The 25911-nt window shown below is 37.9% G+C and overlaps 1 long non-coding RNA gene across 1 annotated transcript; it reads right to left on the bottom strand.

Annotated features, from left to right (window-relative positions):
- LOC143694349 (uncharacterized) lies at window positions 1-22634 on the bottom strand. The gene is made up of 2 exons (XR_013182773.1): window positions 16465-22634; window positions 1-5089 (listed from the first exon to the last, which is right to left on the bottom strand). It is a non-coding gene; the product is annotated as an uncharacterized LOC143694349 (long non-coding RNA).
- Between the last annotated feature and the right edge of the window lie 3277 nt (window positions 22635-25911).

Below are 25911 nucleotides of genomic sequence, written 5' to 3'. Positions count from 1 at the left end.
TGGAGAAGAGCGCTTCTCGTCTTTTATTTCTGTCTATGCAAGTCCGTGTGGGCCAGAGCCTGAGCTAGCTGGATTGGACTCATATAAAGCCCAGAGAGCCACAGATTACTGCACAGGAGAGCAATGTGTAGATTAGGTGAATATATGGAGTTTGAATAGGCATATAAAGTAAAAGAAAAAAAAAGATGTAAAAAACAAACAACTAAACATCCCAGGAAACCAAGCTCCAGTTCTTTCTCCTGACTAATTAAATTTTACGAGCTCCCTTTTTAAACAGCATATGGGACACAGATTTCCCAGTCAGCTGGGGATCAGTTAGATATGTGTCTGCGTGTTAGTCAAGTTCCAGCTGATTAAGCCTTTGCATATATCAGAAGTTTCCTGTGATATTTGTACACTATCATGGCTAGCAGAGCTAGCCTGGAGCTCTTTTGACAAAATGAGTTTCATCCAAAAAGGCCTCTATTTGTCTTAGCCAAAACTTTGTCAGAAATAGGTCAAATCAGATTTCAAGGCCATGAAAAATTAGTTTTAATAAAACAAGATTTTGACACATCAAATTAAAGATTTTGGTTTTCTGTAAAATAGCTTTTAGTTATAAGTACAGTTGAAATGCTTTAAAGATCACCTAAATGAAATATTTCTATTGACATTTTTGACATTATTATTACTCTTAGTTAATAAAATTTGTCAAGTTTTGGATTATTTTTCACAGTTTAAGAAAGACAGCTTTCCACAAGATTGGAAAGAGTCCAAATCCAGCACTAGTTCAGCCATTCCTAGAGATAGGAATGCAAAACTCAGTGGAAGAGAATGAAGGAGAACACATAAGTGTTCTCAGAAAAAAAAGGAATGAGGTATTCTTGTTCTACTTGCCCTTCACATCTGCTCCTTAGCTTTTAATCATTCATTAGCATCTTTAGTTCTGGTACAATTCTTATCAGGTATCTATTCCTACAAGTGAAGCATAATAGTAATGAATAATGGGGATATATTATTTTAGCAACTGTTCCTGATTCTGTTTAATGACTGAATACAAAATGGCTTCTCTTCCTTCTAAGGTGGATATTTAATTTAGATGTGCTACAGATAACTGCTTACAGAAGTCATTCCTTAAAGCAACAGGAAACTTTTGCATGTTTACAGATCTAATACAATGATGAAATACCTTTTGTATTTTTCTCAAGGTTATATAGAAAACAAACTAATATGTTAACTATGGATCATTAGGGAATTGCATTACAGTAGAAAAATTCTTTCTCCATGTATGTCCTGAAAAAAATATTACTGGTTAACTTCAAGCTATGGTGTTTGCTAAATGACTGAAGTTCTCCTTCACTGGTTGAAAATGAAAAAAAACCCAAAACTATTGTGTTTTTGTTCAAAGCAAAGTGTTTTCTATGAATTATGTATTATTTAAATTACTTGATGCAGTTATTTGACCTAGAGACTGGAGTGAAAGAAAGTTTAGGTGGGACAGCTAGGTGTGAGCTATGTAAGTCTCAGAGATTTCACTGTTAAGTATTGTAGAAGAAGCATGTACCATCAGAGATATTTTCTTGGGGAAAAGGGAACAGAATATTTCAGCCAAGTCTTCTAATGAAAACGATCCATGAAAATGAAAGTTGAAGGTTCCACAGCGTCCTGGCCTCACTTCCCAAATGTATTATTAAATCCTAGAAAATCCCCTGAGAGCAAAGGGCTGCAAGAAAGGGGGACTGCAGACTCTGTGCCATTGCTTCTCTTTTCTCTTTCCCTTTTGGTACAGGTCAGTGCACGGGAAGCTCAGTAAATGGTCAATTGACAGTCTTGTGTGTAATGAGCTCACTGAAAATTGTGCTTTGTGAGGCTGCATTTCCAATTTTACTGAGCAGGTTCTCAGCTGCTGTGACTTGTTACAGATCTGCAGAAGTAGGTGAATCCTGAGTAGCTCATACTATGTGAGGATTTATTTTACAGAACAAATATGAAAGAACATTTTATCTTTAATCATTTTCCAGCTCAGGCTGAAAAAGATCCATCTAGACTAGTATTCTGGCTCCAAAAGTGATGAAAAGTGGTCAAAAATGAAGGGTGATTACTAAAGATCATTATAAAATGACAATCATGTAGTGACAGCTACCCACCTTATATTCTGAACTTCTAGCAATATGACTTCCAAAGTCAGAGGTAGAATCTTTCTATTGAACAATGGATGAGTTTGACAATGGATGAGTTTGTCCAGGAGATCTTAAATTCACATCAAGTTCTGTAAACCACATCCCTCTGGCTGTGGCAAGGAGGCTCCAAGTTACCGCCATGCTGTTGGAAGGAATACTTTTGGTTTCCTTTGTTTTCAAGCAGATAATGATTTGATGCATTCTTGTTCACTGCCACCCATGCCACCAAAATCTTCCATTCCTTATTAGACCTTTCTTTGTTATTCATGTTTTAGAGAGTTCACTTGTCTTTGCCACACACACTATTCCTAGCTTTTGTTATCCTTTGAAATTGTTATAACTTAGTTTTCTATTTCTTCTATTTTCTCTTTCTCAGAAACAAACTGATATATAATTTTCAGTGATCTCTCCAATATATGCTGTATAAAGGGCTGTACAAGGGAACCTCCTTGAGTTTAGAGCAAACAAGGATGCAAAGAATTCCTGCAGCTCACTGGCAGGACATTCTCTCTCCTGTGTGCTCCTTTATATCTTAGCAATCTACTGCAGCATTCTTTCAGATGTCTTGCTTGCTACAGGAAAGTATTAACTAAAAGTTTTTGATACATGTCAATGTCTTTTTGGGCATATGATCACTTTATGGTTTATGTCTTATTTTCACCTTAAACTTTGTGAGGGTTATAATATTTGGCAATAAACTACCTCTGTAACCACAGCAGCCTTTTCTGTGCTTACTCTGAGACCTTGAGCTGCTGGGAGGTATCTTCCTCTTGAGCTTGTCACTTTTGATACATCTTTTACAAGCTTCCACTTTTTTTCTTAACCTCAGTATCTACCATAGTAGATTTTTTTGGGGGGGTTTTATTGCTCATGCATGCATAATAATCTAATTTCATTACAGTTATTGTTAACATGATTCTTTGATACAAAAGGATTCAAATGACAGGTCAGATGGCTTTCATGGTCAGCTTCATGTACTGTGTCTGTGGATTCTTTTTTCCCCAATAACTTTTCCTTTCATTTAAAATGATGTGACCATCTACCTTTTTCAAGTTGTTGTGAACAAAGTTTAAAAATGGAAGATGTTTCTTTTTCTCTCGGCGCACTACCTTTATTTACTGCCTTAATTGTATTATTTACAATACCTGTGCTTGTAAGGCAAGAGGAAGGTGCTGAAGTTCTTCCACACAAGGAGCAGCTGGTTAGTGCCAGTAACTCAAGCTGTGGGGCTGAGCCTGGCGTGTTTCCTGGTAGTGTCATGGTGGCTGCCCTGGTGTTGTGCTGCACAGGACGATGTTGTGCTGCCTGGTGTGCCCAGCCACCCATGGCAGGGTTTGGAGCAGGAGAGTAGGAACACTGCCCTTCCAGAGAGGCCAGGGTTTACCGTTTCCCTCTGACCAAGGTCTCTGGGCCAAGTTCCACCCAGAACACCTTTGTGGAGCTGCAGTACACATTAATAATGACAGAGAGGCATATGGGGAGCGGGCAGGCTGCTGCATGAGGCATGCTAACTGCAAAAAGCCAAATTCGGGGAAGTAATCTGAGAGAGTGCTACCAAAAAGTATTTGTCATTTTAAAATATGTTTCCCTAGTGCCTTTGCATTTGATTGATGGATTTACCTTACCTGAAAGGTACCCTGAAAGGCTCTGGTGGTTCAGCAAGGAAGAAAATTTCAAATAAGTACTTGTAGCTGTATCTGCAGTGATGAAAGCTAAACTGAAGGAGAGGAAAAACTATTAAATGATTTTATGCTTCTGGAGGAAATTAAAACTTGAAAAAGTACTTTCTTTTTTTTTCCCCAAAAAATCACATATTGGAGATGCCAGGGGAAATGTACTTAAATGAAAACTTGCATCCCAGGTATCATTGCACTATCATTAGTGTGGTTGTTGGGCTGGGCCCTGCTAACAAAATGCACCATCTATTTTGCTATTAACTTTTACATCAAGGTGTTACAAAAGCAGTAGGTGGCCAGGACACAGGAACTATCCTCATTTTCCTTGGAATGTGCCCTACACTGTCAAATACAAGGAGAAGGCTATACAGGAGCCAGTAAGGTTCAGGGAGGGCTCAGTTCTTTTTCAGATTGTGCAAGGTTGCACTGTCACAAGCACCATTAATCTAAGAGCATTTAAGATAGTAGTATAATTACAATAATGCACAAATGAATTAAATTCTTGTTTAAAGAGACTATCTTGTCTTCCCTCATGCTTCATTTTAGTGAAAGAGGCTTTATGTCTAGACAGGCAAAGACTTGAGACCTACTTTTATACCAATCATTTTGCCTGTGCTCATTGAGGACTTTAAGAAATCTTTGAAACCTTCAAGGGATCCAAGCAAATTTTTGCAGGATCATAAATTTTTTTCTCCCCTTATAAGTCTTTAGTGCTGAGCTGTCCTGAAACATGTGCAGAAATAATCCTCTGCCAAGGTGTGGGATCCAATATGCCTGTAACCACCCTGGCTTCAGGTTACCTGTAAACTGAGAAAGACATTCTTAAATGTTCTTAAACATGATGAGAACACCCTTTATGTTCCAGCAGAAATTAAAACTTGCTATCAAAAATGGATCTGGAAAGAGAGTATTCCCTATGCACATTCCTGAGTCAGATATTCTCAGTGTGGGAAGTGTCCCTGTCTAGGCCTAGAGCTTTAGGTGTGACCACTTTGTATCTCTTTGTTTCTGTCTGGCCATCCTTCCTCACTTGCTAGGCACTGGATGTTAGTCACCAAGCTGATCCTTGTCCAGTCTGCTTCAAGAGATGAGGACCAAAGGCACGTGAGTGGGAGCCCAGACTTTTGAGGTGTTTTGCGCCTTTAGCTCCTGGTGACATCGGACTAAAATGCACATTTAAATCTCTCTCAGTGTCTTCTTTAGGCCTTTGAAAGCAGCTCTCCAGCAGTTCTCCAGCAGCACAGTCCAGAGCACCTGCAAGAGTCCATAAGCAGTGAGTGATTGAAGCTGTATGTGGCAGTCTGAAGCAGCTTTATTGCAACATTGCGGTGATACCATCCCAACTGAGGTCTTTTTATAAAGGGCAGCATTGTTTGCCAGACCGATGTTAACATGCATGATTTAAGTGATGGCACAAGCAGAACCTCCGCTCCAAATGGAGATATTAAAGATACCAAAATATTATCTTTCCTCTTGCCAATAAGAACAGCTGGCAGGATGGGTTTACTGTACAAAAACTTTGGCCAGCAGACAAAGGTTATCGTTTTCACAGACTTTCCTTCTGAAGTACAGGATTAACAAAACATGCTATTTTTTTTATTTCAAAATTGGAGGGTTTGTGTCTTTCATCTGGTCAAATTTAGCTTAAAAGTAGAAATAATATCAAAGTTACATGCACCATAGGGAGACTGTTAATGTGGTAACAAAGGGCATTTGGCCAGTTAAAATAATAAAAGACTATACAGCTTTCCCAGCGATGGCTGGAGCCCAGTTAGTACTTTCCAAGTTGAGCCACAATATTCTTTTCCAAATTATGTGGTTTGGCATGATTCAAAGTGAGTAAACTTACTTTCCTACAAGGGAAAAATATAATTAAGAGAGAAAACAAGGTCATGCAATATTATGCTTCAAGTAAGCAATAATACACCATGGGGTATACATAAGTCAATATTCATACACCCTGGACAGGCTGAGACAGAGACAAAGCAGTGGCTCAGCATATAAAAAGATACATATATTATCTTAATAAACCTATGTGCAAAAGTAAAATGCAAATGGATGTTTTGTTTCCTTACTAGATTATTTCAAGGGTGTATATGTTCAATGTTCATGTCTATAACACTCATAAATGTTACTTAAAAATATCTTTTATGTTAACATTTTATACTTTTTAGTAATAAATGATCTTGCTGTTTTCATTTTGTCAGGGTATCTGTTTTATTGGGGATTTTTTCTCCTATTAAAGCAAAAAATGGTTTGAAATTTATTTTTTTTATCATTAGCTGATTAAGTTTGTTAAAAGGACTTTCACCCTTGATAGTCACACTGGAAGCCTCTCAGAATCTATTCTTACGTTACAGTAATCCACAATCTGGGATTCTGCAAGTGACACAAAGCCTGCAAAGACTCAACAAAGTTGAGGGTAAAGTCTCAGGATTGGAAAAAAAGAAAGAGCAGCTTCAAATTTGGAAGTGAACTTGCAAGGACTTTCTGTTAGTGTTTTTTAAATGAACAAATTGTTTAGCTGAAGCTCAGACAGAGAGGGGAACGTGTAAAAAGAAAGCTTGGTGACCCCGTGTATGTAATACTGTGGTACCAAAATGGGAACAGCCCCGTGAGACATCTGCTCGATTTTTGCTGCTGACACTGCTCATGGGAAAGGCCTGTGACATGCCAGGAGGAGAATGAAAAAAGAAGAAAAACTTCAAAAAACATGGAACCACTCCCATCACCTGAAGCTTAGACCACACACCTGAAAGGGAGTAACCCACATCCAGCTCGGGTGCACAGCCTGAGCAGCCTTATCTCCCTTTCAACTCAACCATTTTGCACATCTCGTGTATAAAGTTCTTGTAAGGGAGGAATTGATTATTTATTTCCTGATTCTTTAATAATTATGGTAATCTGTAATTATTAAAGAAACAGGAAATAAATAATCAATTTATTTAAAGAAATTGGAAATAACCTGGTATTATAAACCTTCAGGAGTTGCAGCATCTCACCATTGCTGCTATTTGGCTCTCAGTTGGTACAGTTTCTTTCACTTCCCAGCTCCACTGGGGATTACCTGCTCTACTAAGGTCCCAAAGAGCCTCCGAAACTAGCCCTGCCTATTCAGTTCTGTGCAAAGAAGCAGGAAATGTGTGGGCAGTGAAATTGGGAGCACATTTGTGACTCAAATATATCATTTCAATAGTCACACGTAGGCTGTGCACAATACTCATACTGCCTTCTCTGAAAGCACAAGTCAACAATTACTTGCATACAACACTCCAGTCATCCACACAAAATATGCCCTGACACACCTGAACTTAAGGTGTCACTTGAAAGACAGACAAATCCTCATCAGCTATAGAGTTTCTCTCAGTATTGAACTACTCTGAAGCAGGACCAAGGTGCCAAAGCCCTCATATTGTAGACCTGTATCATTGAAAATTATATAGTTTTAAGCCACTGCCATCCCAGACTGAAGGGGAAGCTGGAGTCAGTGCTGGAGCAAGGCACAGGGCTCTGTCCCATCAGTCTGCATGGCACAGCAGCATCCATACTGATGCACAGCTCCTAATTCCCTGAGTGGACTTTTGTCCCACTTTTTATCTTGAATTAACATGGCACTCCTTACAATGTGAAATTGAAACCTATCATATCTTTCTGGTTTGCCTCCACCTTAACCCTCTTAAAACAGATTTATGTCACCAAAGTTAACTTACCATCTCCATACTAAATAATCTTCTTTCAGGAAACAACAGATCTATTTCGCCCCGAATCAGAGCTCCAAGAAATCTAATGGCAAGGAAGCCAACACAAGTAATAAAGAGAAAACAGCTGAGGGGAAAAAATCTCTGTTTTACACAGAAAATATTTTCTGGATGCTTCTCTGTATAGGTGCCAAAAACTATTAGCTTACTGATGAGGCCAGCTTCTCAGAGAAGCATAAATTGTCTCAGCTTGGGAAATTATTATTGATTTTCATTTCGAAATGGCACCAGAAGGTACTGCACAAGAGGAGAAACTCCTATTTTGTATTGAGTGTTTCACATGTAAATGAATGTTGAAGGATGATTCTCTGCTCTTATTTCCCCCCACCCCGCAAGCTATCTTAAATCACTTTAAAAATATTTTTCTATATTGAATCTTTATTAATAACAAAATTATGCTGTGCAAAAGAACATCTTGTCGAACAAGTATGCCATGTTTACCTGCAGAACCCACCATACTTGGATGCAGAAACTGTGTTTTAGTTTTCTTGTATGTTCTTGCAATGACCCCTATGGTCCTATATATCCTCCAGCAGTATATGAAGCAATGTGACAGGTATCTGTCATGCTTAGTTTAATTCTTTTTTTATTAGCCCAAACCCTCTATGAGATTAAAATCCATAGGGTAGTGTTACCCTCTGCTACATATTTTGCTTTCTGTGGTGTTTCACTTTGTCAGGCACTTTGCAAATCCCTTTCCTTTATCAACACAAAAAGTCTATAATTGTATAAAGAGGAAAGACTAATAACAAACCTTTGTCCCAGTTTGACAAATACTTTTACTAATTACAAATAGCAAAAAAAGAAAGGAGTGTATTAAGGGAAAGAACTGTTTTAAAATTAATCTTGTCAAGTTAATGTGATTGGGTTGCACCCTGCTGCAGTGAAAGCCTGCAAGTTTTTGATGTCTCAAATATTTATAGAAATACAGTGAATTATGGGTAAAGAAAATAAATGCTTATAACAGAAATATCAATTAATTTACTTTTTGAAGCCACTATTTGCATATCATAGCATCCTAGAATGGTTTTGGTTGGAAGGAACCTTAAAGATCATCTAGTTTCAAACGCTCTGCCAAGTGCAGAGACACCTTTCACTGGACCAGTTTGTTCAAAGCCTCCTCCAGCCTAGACTTGAACACTTTCAGGGGAGGGGCATCCACAGTTTCTCTGGGCAACCTGTTCCAGTGCCTCCCCACCCTCACAGTCAAGAAGTTTTTCCTGATACCTAATCTAAACATTCTCTCTTTCAGTTTGAAGCCATTTCCCCTTGTCCTTTCACTACATGCCCATGGGAAATGCTCCTCTCCACCTTTTTTTGCAGGCTCCCTCCAAGTACTGGAAGGCCACAATTGGGTTATCCCAAAGCCTTCTCTCCTCCAGGCTGAGCAATCCCAATTCTCTCAGCCATTCCTCACTGGGGACATGCTCCAGCTCTCTGATCATCGTGTTGGCCCACATCTGGACTCACTCCAACAAGCTGATGTCCCTCCTGTGCTGGGAATACCAGAGCTGCATCCCAGTGCACTCCAGGCACTCCCCTGCTTTGTACAGCAGTGATTATTGCATAGCTATCAGCTCCATAGGGGTGCCTGTGTATTTATTATACATATCATAATATATAGATTATTTATTTATTATACATATATTTGTTTATATTTATATTTATATTTATATTTATATTTATATTTATATTTATATTTATATTTATATTTATATGATGTTATTTATTTATTATATGTTATAATAAAGAATACATTACATATATATAATAAAGAATATATTATTATTAATTTATTATTTTTGTCAATAAATTTTATTAACAAAATAAAATTTATTAAACATTATTTATAATGCATCAAAAAGTTAATGTGTTCGCTTTACCACTTCAACATCAAAGAAGGTATTATGTAGCAATAGTCAAGGAGGGCACACTAAGTAAAACTACCTTTTAATAACTTAATAAAATAATCCTGAGCAGATACAGATTCCCTTCCCATCAAATTTAAAACTGACAAAAAAATATTTTTCAAGAATTCTCTAAAAATCTGCATGCTCTAGCAGATAACTCTTTTAAATAAATTTTCTCATCCAGCACTCTTATGCAAAATTTTTAAAGAAAAGCTATCACATGACTTTAAAATAATCTTTCTCTCTCTAAAAAATCCTTCAGGAATCTAGTTTAGCTTTCTAATTAAGGGTGAAGCTGCTAAGTGTTGGAATTTACTACCCTTCTGCTATCTGTAATTGCACAGCTACAGGTATTTTATAGATTTATGGCTTCCACATCAAAATGAGGAAATATCTATCATTTTCTTAAGGATTCAAAGTTTCTGAATTCCTAGTTATTTGAACTTGTAGTCCAAAATCATCAAGGTGCTTGTGAAAGTGTCCATGTCTGTTAAAATTTAGGAGTTATATAGTGTTCATTCCAGAATTTATGGTCCTTAAATGGACCCTTTACAACCAGGCAGTATCAAAGCTTTTTTTACCCTGGAACTAATTGATATAATAATCCTATTTATTTTGAAATGCAACATTTAAGCAGCTGTGAGAATACAAGGCCAAAAAAGAATGTCCTAATGTACTGTATGCAGTGTATCACACTCAAACGTTTCTGTTCTATCATATTACACTGAAGCATTTGTGAAAAGTCCTTATTCCTTAATACACCACACCTGGTGCTGTCAGCGTGCTGAGTACCTCTCTTTGGTCTCACAACATTATTCCTTTTTATTTTTTTATTATCTTTGGCATCAGCTTATCCCAAACATGTGTGACCCTTGGAAAAAGCACATTAAAAATACACATTGCTAAACTCACTCTTGAAATGCACGGTATTGGCAGTGGAGACATGCACTCAAGGATTAATTTAAAAATGTGCTGTAAACTAGGAGCCTATCAGTTGTAAATAACACAGGAGATAGATCTATGTATGCATATTAGCTGACTGCAGGCTTGCTACGTTGCCAGTGGGATACAACCATGAAAAAGCAGATGCCACCCAAGTGTGAACCAGATAAACTATTTCTTATTAGACTAAAGTAAAAATTTATGCCATTGCTTAAAGCACCTGAGAGATCTCACACAGATCTTTTTCATCACGACTGTGGAAGGTGAAACAGGTGAAAAACTGCCTAAATTACCAAAGTGAAGTGCTTTTAAGAGCAAAGCTCAAAAATTTTTGCTTGTTTAGTCTAGTAGAAGCAAAAACTGATACAGGAAATAATTATTCTCTAAAAACACAATAGGGTGGTAAACAGTAGGCAAGGAAAAAGCTATTTACCCTAGCAGACAATGTTGGCACAAGAACAAATGGGTGTAATTTGGCCATGAATAAATTTAGGCTGGAAGCTAGAGAGATTCTGGCCATGAAAGTGGTGAGGTTCTAGAGTAGTTTTTCAGTACAAGTTGTGGGGACAAAAAAATAACAGCTCAAGCTACTTAATGATAAGGATTATTGAGTTCATGGAAAATGCCACAAGCACAATTCCCTTGGTAAGCAAAAGTCTGCATTTTGATCATCCAAGAGATTGTTTCCAGCATTTTTTGCCTATGCCCTGAAAGTGTGGGGTAAAATAAAAAACCAAAACATTGAAATTAAACTTGATTTATGCATACAGTGTTAAAAATAGTCCTTAAGCAAGTGCCATCCATATGTAAAAGGCCTCTGTAACTATATTTGTGCTTTGCAACAGGAAAACAATTTAACTTGATAAATAGGCATTGCATTGTACTTAATGGTTGGAAGTTAATTCTTTTTAATGTGAAGATGCAATTTGTCACATTCTAATTTTCCTGGGGTTTATAGTGTATCTTTCTATTACTTTCATTTTGCCGTGTTTTCTTGAAAGGTGTAGACAACAGTATTATCACTGTGTGGACAACAGAGAGACACAGATGGAAAATAACATCTGCCTATTTATTTATACTAGTTGAGCCACATTTGGCCCCTGAGTTCCTCAGATGAGCATTTGCTGTTAGTCTAAATCAGTACTAAGGAAAAAAGCCCCTGATGGTCACCATGGAAAGATGGAATCTGAATATCAGAAAGAAAGAAGCAAGCAAAAACAAAACATATTTGAGTTAGAATTACTTAAAGCTCAGAAAGGATGTCCAAAGAAAACAAGGAATATGTTGTGAAGCTATCTTCCACTAACACAGAGAGAATTTGCTGAGATTGCAGTCAGGGGTTTAGTCTAGAGACCCAACATGAAAGTATTTCTTAGGGTTTTCTTGTGCAGCTTCTGATGCCTGTTATAGTCTCACTATTAGTAGCTAATAAATATGTTTCACCCAACACTGTAGTGGCTCTTGAAATTCAGATCTGTGGTATACCACTATGCCATCTGAAGACCTACAGTTATTTAAAAACTAATCTGTGTTCTCTCATCAGCAAAGCCAAGCAGCAGAAAGAAAACCAAAACATTGCAAAGGCAATATAGTGATATTTCCCTATCAGTGTGCAACTATAAATAAGTGACAGAACTCTACTGAAAATAAAGTTAAATGACTGCATATGCATAAAGCTCTGATAAAAATTCTTATTTGCAAGTGCATGTGTGCACATATGTATGTAATCATAAATGTATTTTTTCATAAATTATTCATAATTTGTCTTCTCTCTAAGCCCACTTGCAAAAGATCTACTATGGAAGAAACTGTATTATCAGCTGCATAGCTGTTAGCTTATTGTAAAAATGTCAAAACATAATGTTCAGTTCAATTTAATTCAATTCACCTTTGTATGAAAATGTTTTTTCTCTTCTTTTTTTTTAACCTCTTTTTAGCTGTATTTGCAGTGTTCAGCAGCTTTTGCCATTCACATCTAACTTAAGCTATGAGCCTGAAAGCCTCAGTAATCTTTTGGGAGGACACCATGCCTTGTCTGTGAAACACAAGAATGTGTTTCCGCTCTGTCAAGTCTGGTCTGCCCATCCCAATAGCAGCCAGCCACCAGGTGGGACTCGGTAAAGTTTTACTGTGGCTTGTAAATGAATAGCTGCTGATTTAGCTTTTGAAAGTGAAACTGCAGTTTCCAAGGAGGAGAAACAAAGAGAAGCCACCGTAAGTGCTGGGTTATTGTGTGTTTCTGAAGGCTGTAAACAATGGAAATGCAACTGCAATATGGGATGAAATTTAACACATTTGGTGTGATCAGTGCTCAGAAGAGGTCAGAGAGATGAAAGCAAAGGTGTCTCTCTCCATTAAGTTTTACACCTTTGCTGGTGGTGAAGAGGTTGTGAGCAAAACCCAAATCATTGGTAAGAATCCAAAAGATGATTTGGCTTATACTCAGTAGCAAATCCTGCCAAATCTGACTCTTAAAATGCAATTAAGAGGACCAGATTTTAGTTCTGTCCCTTCTGACTCATGTCTCAATCCTGCACTCCACGCCCCACTGCTTGCAGTCTCTGTTTATAAGTTGCATTCAACCTCAATTTATGATCTCTAGGTTTTACTTAAGACTCATGTCTCTGCTGTGGTGCAATGGGACAGACAAGACCCAAAATTCTGCCTTGAGTAGTTTTCCAGCTTTGAAAGGATTCATGATTTAACTAGCGAACTGAGCCTCAAAGAATAAAATTAGTAGAAAGGCTCTAGTGGTCATCAACATTGGAAATATGGTGAAATAGAGGCAGTAATCCATGGTTTCTGATTTATCTTTGTTTTGGACTAGTTTGAATTTCTGTCTTTGACAATTGGATGTGCAGATTTTTGAAGTAAATTTTCTCAACAGACTATGTTCTAATCCAGCAGGAAAATGTAATATTTGGGAAGATATTAAACACAGTTTCAATACCCTTGGTGGTGTCTATTAATTATCGGAAAACTGAATAAACCAGTTTTGGAGTAAGAAAGAATATTAAATAAAAGTACTTTGCAAGTGGCGATGAATCTTAAAAGGAGGGAGAGAAGAGTAAATATACTTTTAAGAAACTTGGTGACAGGAACTTCTAAAATAACTAGGTACTTATCCATCATCAATGAAAATTGCATTCCTGATTGTGCAAAAGCCACCTTGTCCCTTCATATAGCTTTGCCTCACTCATTTAAATCATTTCCTCATGCAGATACAGCAAGATTGACTAAACCTGGACTGTGAAGAAATTCAACTAAACTTGCATCCCTGATGCAGGTTAATGACCACTTTTTTCAAACTGAAAACCCAGCTAAACTTTATAGTTACAATAATTTAAAAACCAAATGCACATAATGGGAATACTGACAAATACTTTTGGTGTAAATTGCTTGTCTGTCTAAACCAAGAAGTTTTCCTACTTCTGATATTCCCTGACATGTTAATTTATTTTCTAGATTTTCTTATTTCAAATCTGTCTCTTAAAATTCAGTGTTCCATCTGTGGGTAGGGAAAATCAGCAATTTACTGTGAATTGTTTAAATGAAAATACAGAAACTTCCCTGTTACCATGGTAGGTTGTTACATGAGCATGAAAATATGTTTTTTACAATGTACTTAACTGAGCACTGAAAATATACAGAATATTGGCTACCTCATATCTAGAAGTCTTTGTCCAGGCCTGATAAGTTCTTAAAACTCTGCAGAAGACACATGAAGTTTACAAAACTGGTGCTGACAGAAGGAAAGCTTTTCAAGACTTCCATGCATATTAAACTATTTTTTGCTACATGTAAGTTTATGAATGCTGTAAGAATGACTGGTTAAGGGTATCATTATTGTTATTTCTAACATCTAATCAGGTCTGAAAGCAGTTATTCTTTGGAGGGAGTGGGAGTCACACTTTCTTTTAAATGCAATCATCAATTCATCACTGTGGGTGCATTTAATTTTTGATGAAAAAAGGTAAGAGGCTTGCAATAAGGTTGTTCAAAACCTGGGTTACTCCTATAAAATGAATATTTCAGCTATAATTTGTACCTTTGTTATATGTTTTCTAAAAATTATCTTCTTTATCTGAAGATGGCATATTGTCCTCTCCAATATTTAGTGATTATTCTTCCTTCAGATAAAAATCTACTCCAAAGTATGGACCTTTTGTTTTCCCTTCATACAGTGCCTTGCACAGTAAGAATGGTTTTTCTGGACAGGTATTGTGATTAAATATATAGTAATGCAAATATTTTCCACTGTGCTGTTATGAATGCACAGAAATTGTGGAAGAAAATAGACTACTTATCCACAAATAATATAAAATATCTTGGTAGAAATACGTACCTGCCTAGAGTCCCTAGGCTACTGCTGTAGTGGAAGATGAAAGGACCTCTCCAAATTTGAAACAAAAGGGAAGTTGGGATTTTTTCAGTACTACATTAAGACAGCATTTTAATGCTTTATAAATAAACACAAAAAAATTACGGTTAGGTCTTCAGTAATTTTCACACATTTATGATACTCCTTGACAACTATATTTTATTTTTAGTCCCTAACATTCCCAAAGTACCACTGAAACTTCAAAATCTTTGGAGTAGCCAATTTTATAACTTTTGTGAATTTGCTAGTGATCAAAATTCCCCAAAGTTATGTATGGATGTGTGTATATATGTATATACATATGTGTATATATATGTATATATATATATATGTATTTATCTCAAACACAAACTTAGGATGTTCTTATTGTTCTTAAAGAGCATGAACTCTGTGCTCAAGACAAACTCTTAATGAGCAGCAATTCCGCCTTTTTGTCCTCATTTCCTGAAAAGCCTGCTCCTAATTTACCATGCACAGCACTAATGATGAGAGCACTACTTTCCATCAGGATTTCCCCCAACTGTTACTGATTCATTATGTGACTCACATTTGTTAAAGAAATTATTTTCATGAAGTGCCCTGTAAGGTGAAAGAATTGTTTTTAGCAGTACTTATCTACAAAAGTAAAATACAGAATCAAAGATTATGGCTACAAGTATTGTCTAAAGTGAGGCAAACAGTCAGAAGCACCAGAAAATTACTTTCTTTTTTTTTTTTTTTCCCAATGAAATACATCCTGCACATACTCCAGATTCTGCTCTGAAAGCTCAGGAAGTCACACACAGTCTGAAGCATTCAGAAGATGAAGCACATGTCCTTAATTTTTTTTAAGTAATTACCTAGCATTAAGTTCTGTGGCTGAGGAAAGGGTGCACTCCAACTTCTAAATATAAGAAAACATACACAGAATACAAAAAATACAAACTACAAGCAATTCATAACCATGTCAAGCCCATCAGCTTGCAAAGACAGGCATGTCTGTACTAAACTTACCACCTTTCTTTATGTAAAAGTGCTAAGTTTAGTATGGACAAGCTTTGAGGAAAAATTGTACCTTTTGACAAAAGGAGTTGCAACAATTCATGCTTACTTGCATGCATAGCAAAGGGCATGCTATGTCACTCAAAGGAAAAGCAAAAATACCATTATCAAAAAGGCCAGTTTAAATGGGATGTAGCTGCTTAAGCCAAATCTGAAATATACAGTAACTTTACAGACATTATGGGTGTAGTGGCATAGGCAGCTGCATTTACATGCAAATTAAATGTAATGCTCACTATGTTTGAGTAAACATTAGTGTAGTGTCTTGGGTTATGGACCCTTCTTCCACAATCTCAATTGACAATTTAAATTTTCTCTGTGACTTGGAGCTTCACACATGATAGTCGTGCTAGGTATAAATTTGGCAAGTTTGCAGAAGAGCTGCCTTTGAAAAGATAGAAATTAAAGATGTTCCTATTCCTCTTTAATTACTTAATAATGACATTTTCCCACTTTTGCTTTGTAGGAGAGTCAGAAGTGTGTCATATCCATGCCCCTCTGCACACCTGCCTCTCCCCTGGCCCCACCAACCAGGACATTGCCTTCAGGAGCACAAGATGAGGGATCTCATCCTTTGGCTACCTCAGTGAAACTTACCTGCAGGTTAGAGGGGTAGCCAATTCTTGTGACTGCTGTGCCACTGGAGGTGAGTTTTGAATAAACATAGGCAGAAGAAATAGAAACAGGTGAGTCCAACATAAGGCTTTTCTATTGAGCATTTCACTGAGTGTAATTGTGTATAATTTAGCTGTACATTTATTTCTGCACTATCTCTGTGAAGTATTGAGTATAACTGAACAGTACAGTGGCAACACCATAATATATCCATTTATATTTTTTTCTATTTCAACAACATTTCCCTGTTTAGCTCACAACTACTAATTTGTTGCGTGTGCTTCACTATGCATGACCATCTACAAATGAAATACAGCATTGCAAATATTATTTTGAACAGTTTCTTGGTAAACTTTGAGGCAAGGCCTGTGGCAAAAATAATCTCAAATGTAGTTTGAAAAGAAAAAAATCCCTTATGGTTTTGGGCAAAACTTTGGCCATGTTTTGAATTCCCGCTCATTTTTAACTATGGGGATTTTTAAGAACAAGTTCTAACACAATAAGAAGTTTAACCTGACCTGGAAAACCCCCAGCAAGCATCTCTGTTGGCATGAGACCTGGGAAACCCATTGCCTCTTCTGCAATTCCCATTTAGGTTTTCGTTTCCCTCTTTAGGTTGGTCAGAAATCATTTGATTTTCAGAACTTCTGGTTGTGTTACTCAGCTAAAAGCACAGAGCAGGTGTACATTTGTAGTCCACAAAGAAACTGAACTGATGCTGTGAAATGCAGTGCAAATACTTTTAAAGCCAAAAGAAGGGAGTTGATCTTATCTGTATAGTATAAACTGACATGGCAAAATTATTTACCTTTATCACATCCTGGAGTTATGACATCAAAGAGTAAGGGAGCTGCTCAGGTATTTTAATTGTGTCAGTGAACCACTTGGATTTTGTTCTGTTTAACTCTGAATTTCCTGTGTCAAAAATGATTGGTTTGGAAATGCTGCTGTTTTCATTTCAAGTTACGTTGGTCTTACTTTCTCCCTAATGTTTTTCTTTGGGGATGATGGTGTGAAATTCACAGCAGCCAGAATGCAGGGGATTCTAGCAATTCTTCATACATAATCATTAATAATGTATTTCTCTACATTCTTAAGGGATCATATTTCCACAGGCAGTTGCAATTAATTCAAAGCAGCAGTCCAGTGAAAAAAACCCGCAATGAAACCCACAACAGACCCCCTATCCTCAGGGCTCTTGTCCAAATAGATACAAACATTACAGATCAGAACTTGTGTGTTTTATAGCAGATGATAATGCAGAATCGACAAACAAGTGAGCACAAATATTACCAACTACGGAGGAGAAGATCCCTTCAGTTGTCAAATAAACCTGTCCTGAGATGTTGATTTCAGTGTATGTTTTGCTCAGGTCTTGTGTCCTGGTGGACAGAAAGGATCTTCTGTTCAGCGTTGTGTCAACTATACATGAAAAAACCCAACAAAATAGCAGCAACTTTCACAAAAAGGATGTCATAGAAGGAAATTATTGGATCTATCTTTTATGTTGATGGCACAGGGAGTCTTATTAGTAAATTTGGAGGTAATAGAATGGGCTCCAATATGTTTTTCATGTGTGTGGTTGCATCATGCTTGTTGCCTAGCTGCAGATAAGGGTCCACCAAATGCATGGGAGTAATTTTACTGAGGTGGATATCTGTGTTTAGTTGGAAACTCATGTAAGGAAGGGTTTTGTCCATCATTTGCCATTGCAGATTGATTTATAGACAAGTGTAAAACAGTGAAAAGCAGGTATAAAACCAGACCAATACATCTTTTGATATGATGAATACTAACTGTTGACTCCCTATTGCTGAAATTAGTGGCCTTACGTTAGAAATTTCATGTTGTAGTCTGCCATTTATTTTGACACATACAATTATAAATACAAAACACTTCAGCTATAGCTATCTGATAGAAAATACAGAAAATCATGGATGATATAACTTGACTACATTTTAATACTTTCTATTAAGTAATATTGCTAATATTCTCTTCACAATCCTGCATCTGGAAAAGTTTAAAAGCTTTTTTACCCATTTGCACGTGCAGTCTATCCTGCTGACAGATGGCAATCTTGCTGCCTTTGAAACACACATCACCCCAAATAGCGGAGTTCACTTCCCAAGGTTTCCAAACTTGTCCAGAGTACTTTTAGCAGAGTCTCATGGATACTCTCACCTCCTGGGTGTGCTGTCCTAACAATGTCTGGCAAATCCTGCAGGAGCTCATACTGGCAAACAGCATTAAGCCTGACCAGCACAGCATGTTTTGGAATGTGAGGCCAGTGTGGAGCAGTGGGAGAAAGCCAGCAGCATGCTTAAAGCTTAATAACAGAAACACAAAGTTAGAGGACTCCAGCACAGTTCCACAGAAGGATTTGTTTTGGGCCCTTGTGTGAAGCCACCAATAGCTTGTGAGGTCTCCCTTAGCTCTGCTCTGCACTTGTTAATGAGGACACCTTGCACCCCATGGCCAGCTGCTCTCTACAAGCTGTTGCAGCAGATAAGACTGATAAAAAATTAGGTTTGTAAATACCACGTGGAATCCAGTTGGTTAACCATGATTTCAATGCAGTATATGATACTAGAGGAGTGTGGCAGTGTGAATAATACCATAAATGCTGCCAGGTACTTGTATGGTATTTTGCAAAACATTCACATTCTGGTTTGCATGGTCCTTGCAGTATAGTACTTATATCAGTATATATTATATTTCTGTACATAAAAACATAAAATGCCCTTCATAAAATAGTTAAACCACAATGACTAGTTCTCTTCAGCGAAGTTCAGTCTAAATGTCTTGATTTTATTACCACAGTAACATAATGTAGGTGTTACACTTTTACCAAATTTTTGGTATTTACTCTCAGCTTTTTCTTTGTTAAGTTTCAAATACTATGGGAAAATGAAGAATATAAATATAAATATAGCACTGAATGGACTGATTATTTCCAGATAGTGTAGTATTTTGAGAGTGCGTTGTCTAAGAACAGCATTTTGCTAAATCACATTACTGAATCATTTAAAATTTGAGACTTTTGTATAATCATATTTTGTGCCCTTTCAAGATCCTTTGTTATAACAGCTCAAGCTGTAAAACCTTTCACCCCTTCTATCTCTAGAGAAGAGTCTCCACTAATATACTGAAAATTTGGAAGTACAGTAAAATGTGTTTTGAAAAGACAAAATATATAAAAACCGAAGGCTTCAAGACTATTAGTATTTAGGTAGAATAGGCACTTACTTAACAACAGTAAAGAGCAAAAGATGAATGCAAACAAAATCTGTAAATTGTTTTTGTACAGCATTTTAGAAGTGTATTTTCAATAAAAATCCATGTTTTAAATATGCTTTCTTGCTCAGTTTTAATGTGAACAAATATTGAAACATTTAATTAGATGTCATGAGATCATGCTGTATTATAAAACTATGTGCTGTAAACATGCATTTCCCTTAACAGAAATACAACACCGCCATAGAAATAAGAAGAAATACTGCTTACCTTCCTTCCTTAGAAAATATTCCCTGAAGGCAGAGTAAATCTGATTATAAAATGAAAAACAAGCCTGAAGTGTACAACTCACACACATACAAACAGCAGATACAGTCGCCTCCATGCCTGCTTCTAGCCTTCTGTACGTTTCTCACTTCTTCACATTCTACTTATGCTACAAGGACTCAAACTATGCTTAAAATACTATTCTGCAGCATAGCTGTAGCCACCAACATATTGCATAAATGTTACTTACTGTTCCAGAAGTCACGTATCATCCTATAGGAAATTTACACCTTCAAAAGAGGGATTTGTTACAACTGAGCAGATTGCAGCAAAACACAGCGCCTGGCTTGTCAGAGAAAGTTGTTACTTTCAGAGATCAGCACATATTCATTCACAGAGCACAGTAGCTTTACATTTCTGTATGTGCATGCATACCTACACACACACACACACACACACACACACGCACACACACACACACACACACACACGCAGGAGTCACAGCCTGTCTCTCACAACCACATGCTAATTGCTGAATGGGGGGAAAATCTTGTTAGTATTACACGCAATCATTTCTCTTGACCATGGCTTTTGCATACATTTTTCACGTAGTACAACCAAGACCGGTGATGCTACAAAGCATTTCTAACTCAGACAGGAGTAATTATTCACATAAGGCACAGGACTCTTTTTGGCTTCCCCAGTGAGAGTGCTACAACTGCAGCAGCAGTGCAGGGTCCCTGTGCTGGCACTCACTTGCTGCAGTCTTTGTGCATGCGTATACATTATAAACTAATTAGTAACACAAAGACATCTGATACCCAAGAACTAAAGAAAATCATAGAGAATCAATCAGATCCTACAGGAGGCATGTAGATTGGCTGTAAAAACATTTAACAGCAGGTAGATTTTTTTCCTGTGCTGTCAAAGTTAAAGGTACCAAAAGGAAGCACACGCTAAGGCATTTTTGTTCCACTGTGATATTGATCCAATGCCAGACGTGGTGAAACACAATGGGCACACAGTCAGCCTTGGTAAATTAGGTAGATTAGAGATCATTTGATGGTATTCTATTGTTGCTATTGTAATCACAGTAATTTTCACTGGTAATGGTGCTTCGTGATGAAGTGCGGTTCTCACAGGATAATTGTGAAAGGTATCGAAAGATTCAGGGTGTAGCATCTGGTTTTAAAAGCTCTTCAGATTCAAATTGGCATTTTACTTTATCTTGAAAATTTATTAGAGATTCAGATCATGCCAGTTTAAATGGAAAGGTGAAAGCAGGGTAATTTCAATCTATGAATTATTCAGATTCAGACTGGTGAAATTGCCATACATGAACTGATTCTCTGACAGTCTCTTTTGCAGAGCCTCCATTATGCTTGTCATTTTTATTTCTTTATCTACAATCTCTCCCTCAGTTACTGAGCTAGTCCCTTAGGGCTGTGCTTCACAAACCAAGTATTTAAAATTGGCAATAACCTAAATGTGTTGCTGTCTCGAATCGCAGTCTCCACAGGCTGTCTTTTCCAAATCATTAAATGCCACATTCACGATGGTGTCTGTTAGGCTCTTCGATTAGTTGAATTAAATTTTAAAAAAATAAAAAGCCAGCAAAGAGAAGAGACCAGGGTGTCATATCGAAGAAGAGCTATGTTCCTGTAACAGTCCAGCAAAGAAAGTGGTGCTTTGTGCTTGTTCCTTTGTTGTCAGTGTAACCCATTCTAGTTGCATAGCATCACGCAGAAAGAAACAACTGTTAAAGCAGGCTGACTTCGTGCCCCGGTTTCCAGCAGGAGCAGATAAGGACTGCATTATAGACAGACTAATCCACGCAAATGTACAGGCAGAGACCAAACACAATTAACAGCTTCTTACAGCCAAGAGAAACAGAAGCAGCAGCAGTAGTAGTTGCAGTTGTAGTATTTGTAGTATTAGAAGAAGAAGCGACTGGATATTCGAAAGGGTTTCATTCTCTCAGACTCCAACTGATACAGATTGCAATCCCAGAGACTCTCCACTTGATGGCTGGTTGTGTCATTGCTAGTCGACTGCTGCCCTGTATCCAGAAGGACTGGGACTGATTTAGGTCAGAGAGTCTGGTTTCTTGTCTGAGCTTTACCCTAACTGATGTAAGAAATTGCGGCAATCTGTATCACCAATCTATCTGAGCCTGGGATGCTGGTACAGCTTCGGCCGTGGAGTACCTGCAAAAGGCCCCAGTCGGACGGACAGTGACAAGTGCCATCTCCTTTGTCCTATTGCTGCAGGTACATCACTGTAGCATAAAGAAAAAAACCCTCTTAGTACGCAAAGTGGGAAATCAGGCGTTCTTCCTCAGAGGCAATTTGGGTACAGAGCTCCGAGCAATCCCTACTCAGCTGAAAATGCTGCCAGGCGGAAGCCAACACATCCAAGCTGTGTCTGTTCCTACGCTAACACCAGGAATATTCCCCTCATATGAAAAAGATAAGAATAAAAAAAAATCTATGCTGCTTTGTGCCTGGTTCTATGCGTCTGCTTTGCCGCACTGCGACTAGAAAACTGCAGCAGTAAGAGCTCTGGCAGTTGCGATAATGTAGAAAGCAGCAGCTCTGTGACACAGCAGTCAGCTGACTCGCAGTGTTATCATTCAATGTCCTCTATAGAATAAGGCCAGTTTCTAAGGTAGCACCAGGAGGATGACCTTGCACACAGAAACTGGGCAAGAAGGAGTGGCAAGACTTGTGTACACCTGCGAGTGATTTTGTGGTGATGTATAGCATTATCATTGGGACTCTGTCGGTCTTTAAAGGTCTCTTTTCCCTCTCTTCTTTCCTCCTTGGCCAAACAGAACTTGTCATCTGTTGAGCAGTATTTCTTCCATCACAATATGATCATGTGCAGACAATGACAACTATTATCATTAATAACAGTGTTTGGGTACACTGTTTTACAAACATTGCTTTTTTTTTTCTTGTGGTTACATTTCCACAAGAAATTGTAGGTTTTTATTAACTTCCCTCTCTCTGTGACTATGGACATGCTCCAGGAGACAGAAAGTTATCAGGTAAACACCCCTGAAAGGCAAATCCTAGCTGGCAAGACTATGTCTCTGAATTCTAATTGAGGCATCTGACTACCTAGACTGATTTTCACGGTTCTCTGTAGCTCCAAACTAAATTCACTGGTAACAGCTTGTTGTTCCTGCCTCTGGGAAATCAGAGGGGAGAAATTTAAACTTCCAGCTGGCAAATATGGAAACTTACTAGAGTTCTGAGTCAACAGGAGTCAAACACTCCACCGCCACCAGGGGCTTTGAAAGTTCCCGTGGGGAGCATCAGGCAAGCTCTTGAAAACCTTCAGCATGTGTCTGCCTACTTAAATTATACCTAAAGCTACAGCAGGTTTGTCAGAAATTGCCATAAATCAACTTGTCAGTCACTTACTGAAAGAATTTCTATTACAGCACGTTATCCTTGGCCAAGGACAGATCATCTTCCACTCATCTCAGTGGATGTGTTGTACGTGCCCAGGCCAGGGCTAAATTGGCTCGCACAACTACTACTGTAGACTGTGCAATTTCTGTGAGACACTTTATAAGTTCATTTTAAAGTACACAGAAAGTCTTATCCTGGAGTTTAGCAACAGCCAAGTAAGGAGCAGCCATTTTACACCAAGCTGGTATTTCCTGTGATTTCCATGCTCATGCTAAATTACATAAGCATTAAAATGGACATAATACAGAATTCTGTTAGAACACAGCAGTTTGCACCAAAACCTAAACAAACTGTAATAAAGCCATAAAATTGGTAAAAGTCCCGCTGTATCTTTAAAGTGCAATTCTCTTGGACAACTCAAAGAGCAGAGCACCCATGCAATGACTGTAGTCCATTGCTGGATTGCTTCAGGGGGAGGGATGTCTGATCTCATGTGCAGACGGTTAATGGGTGAGTAATGTAGCCACAGTCCTGTCTCTTCCTTAATAATTTTTTATTAAATGCCCTGAAGGCCACTATTTCTGCAATCAGCAAATCAGCATAGACGTCAGCTGGGGAAATGCCTGTGCTCTGCCCCCTGCCTTACAACCCCCAGACCTTGACTACAGGCTGTGCCTCCTCAGCCCCATACATTTGATGCTCAAGACTATCTTTTTACTTGCTCATCTGGGATCTCCTACAGAAGCCTAGGAAAGAAGCATGAAGTCTAAGCAAACTCCTGGAAGCCAGGGATTCCAGTTTTCCTGCCTTGCAGGATTTGCTGAGTGACAAGTGTTGTCTTGACTGAAGGCTCTTTTTCTGCTGAGCTCTGCATAGCCCCAGTTTTTGGCTTTGAGATAAGCTGGATGGCTGTTCCTCCAACGGGGGCCTTTCAAGCCTCAGCTCTTCCTAAGCAAAGGATGGTCTGTAGATGGCAGAATTTGTGTTTCCGCCGATCATTACTGCCTTTGAAGGGGAAGGGCAGGAGGGAGCACTTCTCTCCTCCAGCCCCCATCTCTGTGGGGGCACCTACAGCTGTAACAATCATAAATCTGAATTTTCCACCATGTTTCTTTTCCCTGTAATCCTGTTGTAGAGGTATTTTATTCCCCCAAAGCCCTGTAGGTTGATACAAGCTTTGCAGCCTTTGCTGAGGGAAGGGCAAGGAAAGCCAGCAGTGCCTGGGGGGTCAGCAATGTGTGAAATGCAGGATGGGACATATCCACTGAGAACATTTCAGAAGCTCTTTTAAAGCCCACATCAGGGTTTGTTTCTGAGATTGACTTTTCACTTTAGTTTTCTGGTGTTGATGAAGGCTAATGCAATTTCCTGCCATGTGTGCAGAACTCCTTCTCTAGTCATTAACACACACATTTCCCCCCATGAACAAGATCGTAATTGGGTTTTCTTGAAGAGGGTTCAAAGATGAGTGTTTTGATTAGTTCTTGCCTATGTATCCATGTGTTTATACTATGTTACACCAAATGTTATTGCATTGTGTTTTGGGTAAGAAATCACACTTGGACAAATTTGGGAAAAGAGGTTGAAACTTTTACCTCATTTACCACTTAAGCACTCCAGGAAAAGAACAGATTTAAATTTTGCCTCTTTTCTCCCCTTTTTCTTTTTCACTGTAATGGAAATTGCATCCAAGCCCATAAACTGGATGCCAAGTTTCAACTGAACACAATTAGAAACAGCTTAAATATTAAACTGAAAGCTGAGGGGCCAATGACATTTAAGGTATGCTCTCTCCCAGGCACTTCTGACAGAATGCTGTATTAGAGATTCATTTCTAAGGCATCACCAAATATATCCCCCATATGATCCTACATAAATGACAAATTCAGAATGTTTTGGAAGTCTTTTGGGTGCTGTGTCCTGTGTCCTCCCTTATAAACATGTGCAACACTATATCCATTCGTCAGAAGGGATATTTCTTTTGGTATTTCTTATATTGCTTATACTTTTTAGTCAATGCATACAATTAAACACTATTTTTTCACCAAATAATATTTATTACAAATGGACCTTTTCAGGTTTTTTCTTTTTACTTGTCAGATTTAAGTAAATCTGATTGTCTTGATTTTACTGATACTATTGTGTAGGCAAGTAACAGGGAATACATGAACCTACAGGTTTTTCATGTCCATCGTTCGTTGACTTGTTTTTTGTCATTACTTCCCGGTGTACAAACCTGGGGCCTTCAGGCATTTTAAATGATAAGCACATACTGTATAAGATCTTCCCAACAGCTGGTTCTCTTAGGATTTCACCTGTGTCTCTGTATCTTCAATAAGCTTCATGTAAGTTGAGTCTACTGGGAGAAAAACCCTTACTTTTCTTCCACAAAATTTGCTAAGGAACTGACTTTTCTGAAAACCAGAAAAGGCTTTCAGTACTAGTCCCTAAATACACTTTAAAAATGGCCTTATCAAATGGGACTCAAATTTGAGACAAGAATTAAACT

Source organism: Agelaius phoeniceus, chromosome 1 (genome assembly GCF_051311805.1).
Source record: "Agelaius phoeniceus isolate bAgePho1 chromosome 1, bAgePho1.hap1, whole genome shotgun sequence".
NCBI lineage: Eukaryota > Metazoa > Chordata > Aves > Passeriformes > Icteridae > Agelaius > Agelaius phoeniceus.
The sequence above is the reverse complement of the archived record's forward strand: the minus strand, read 5'-3'. Positions and strand labels throughout refer to the sequence as shown.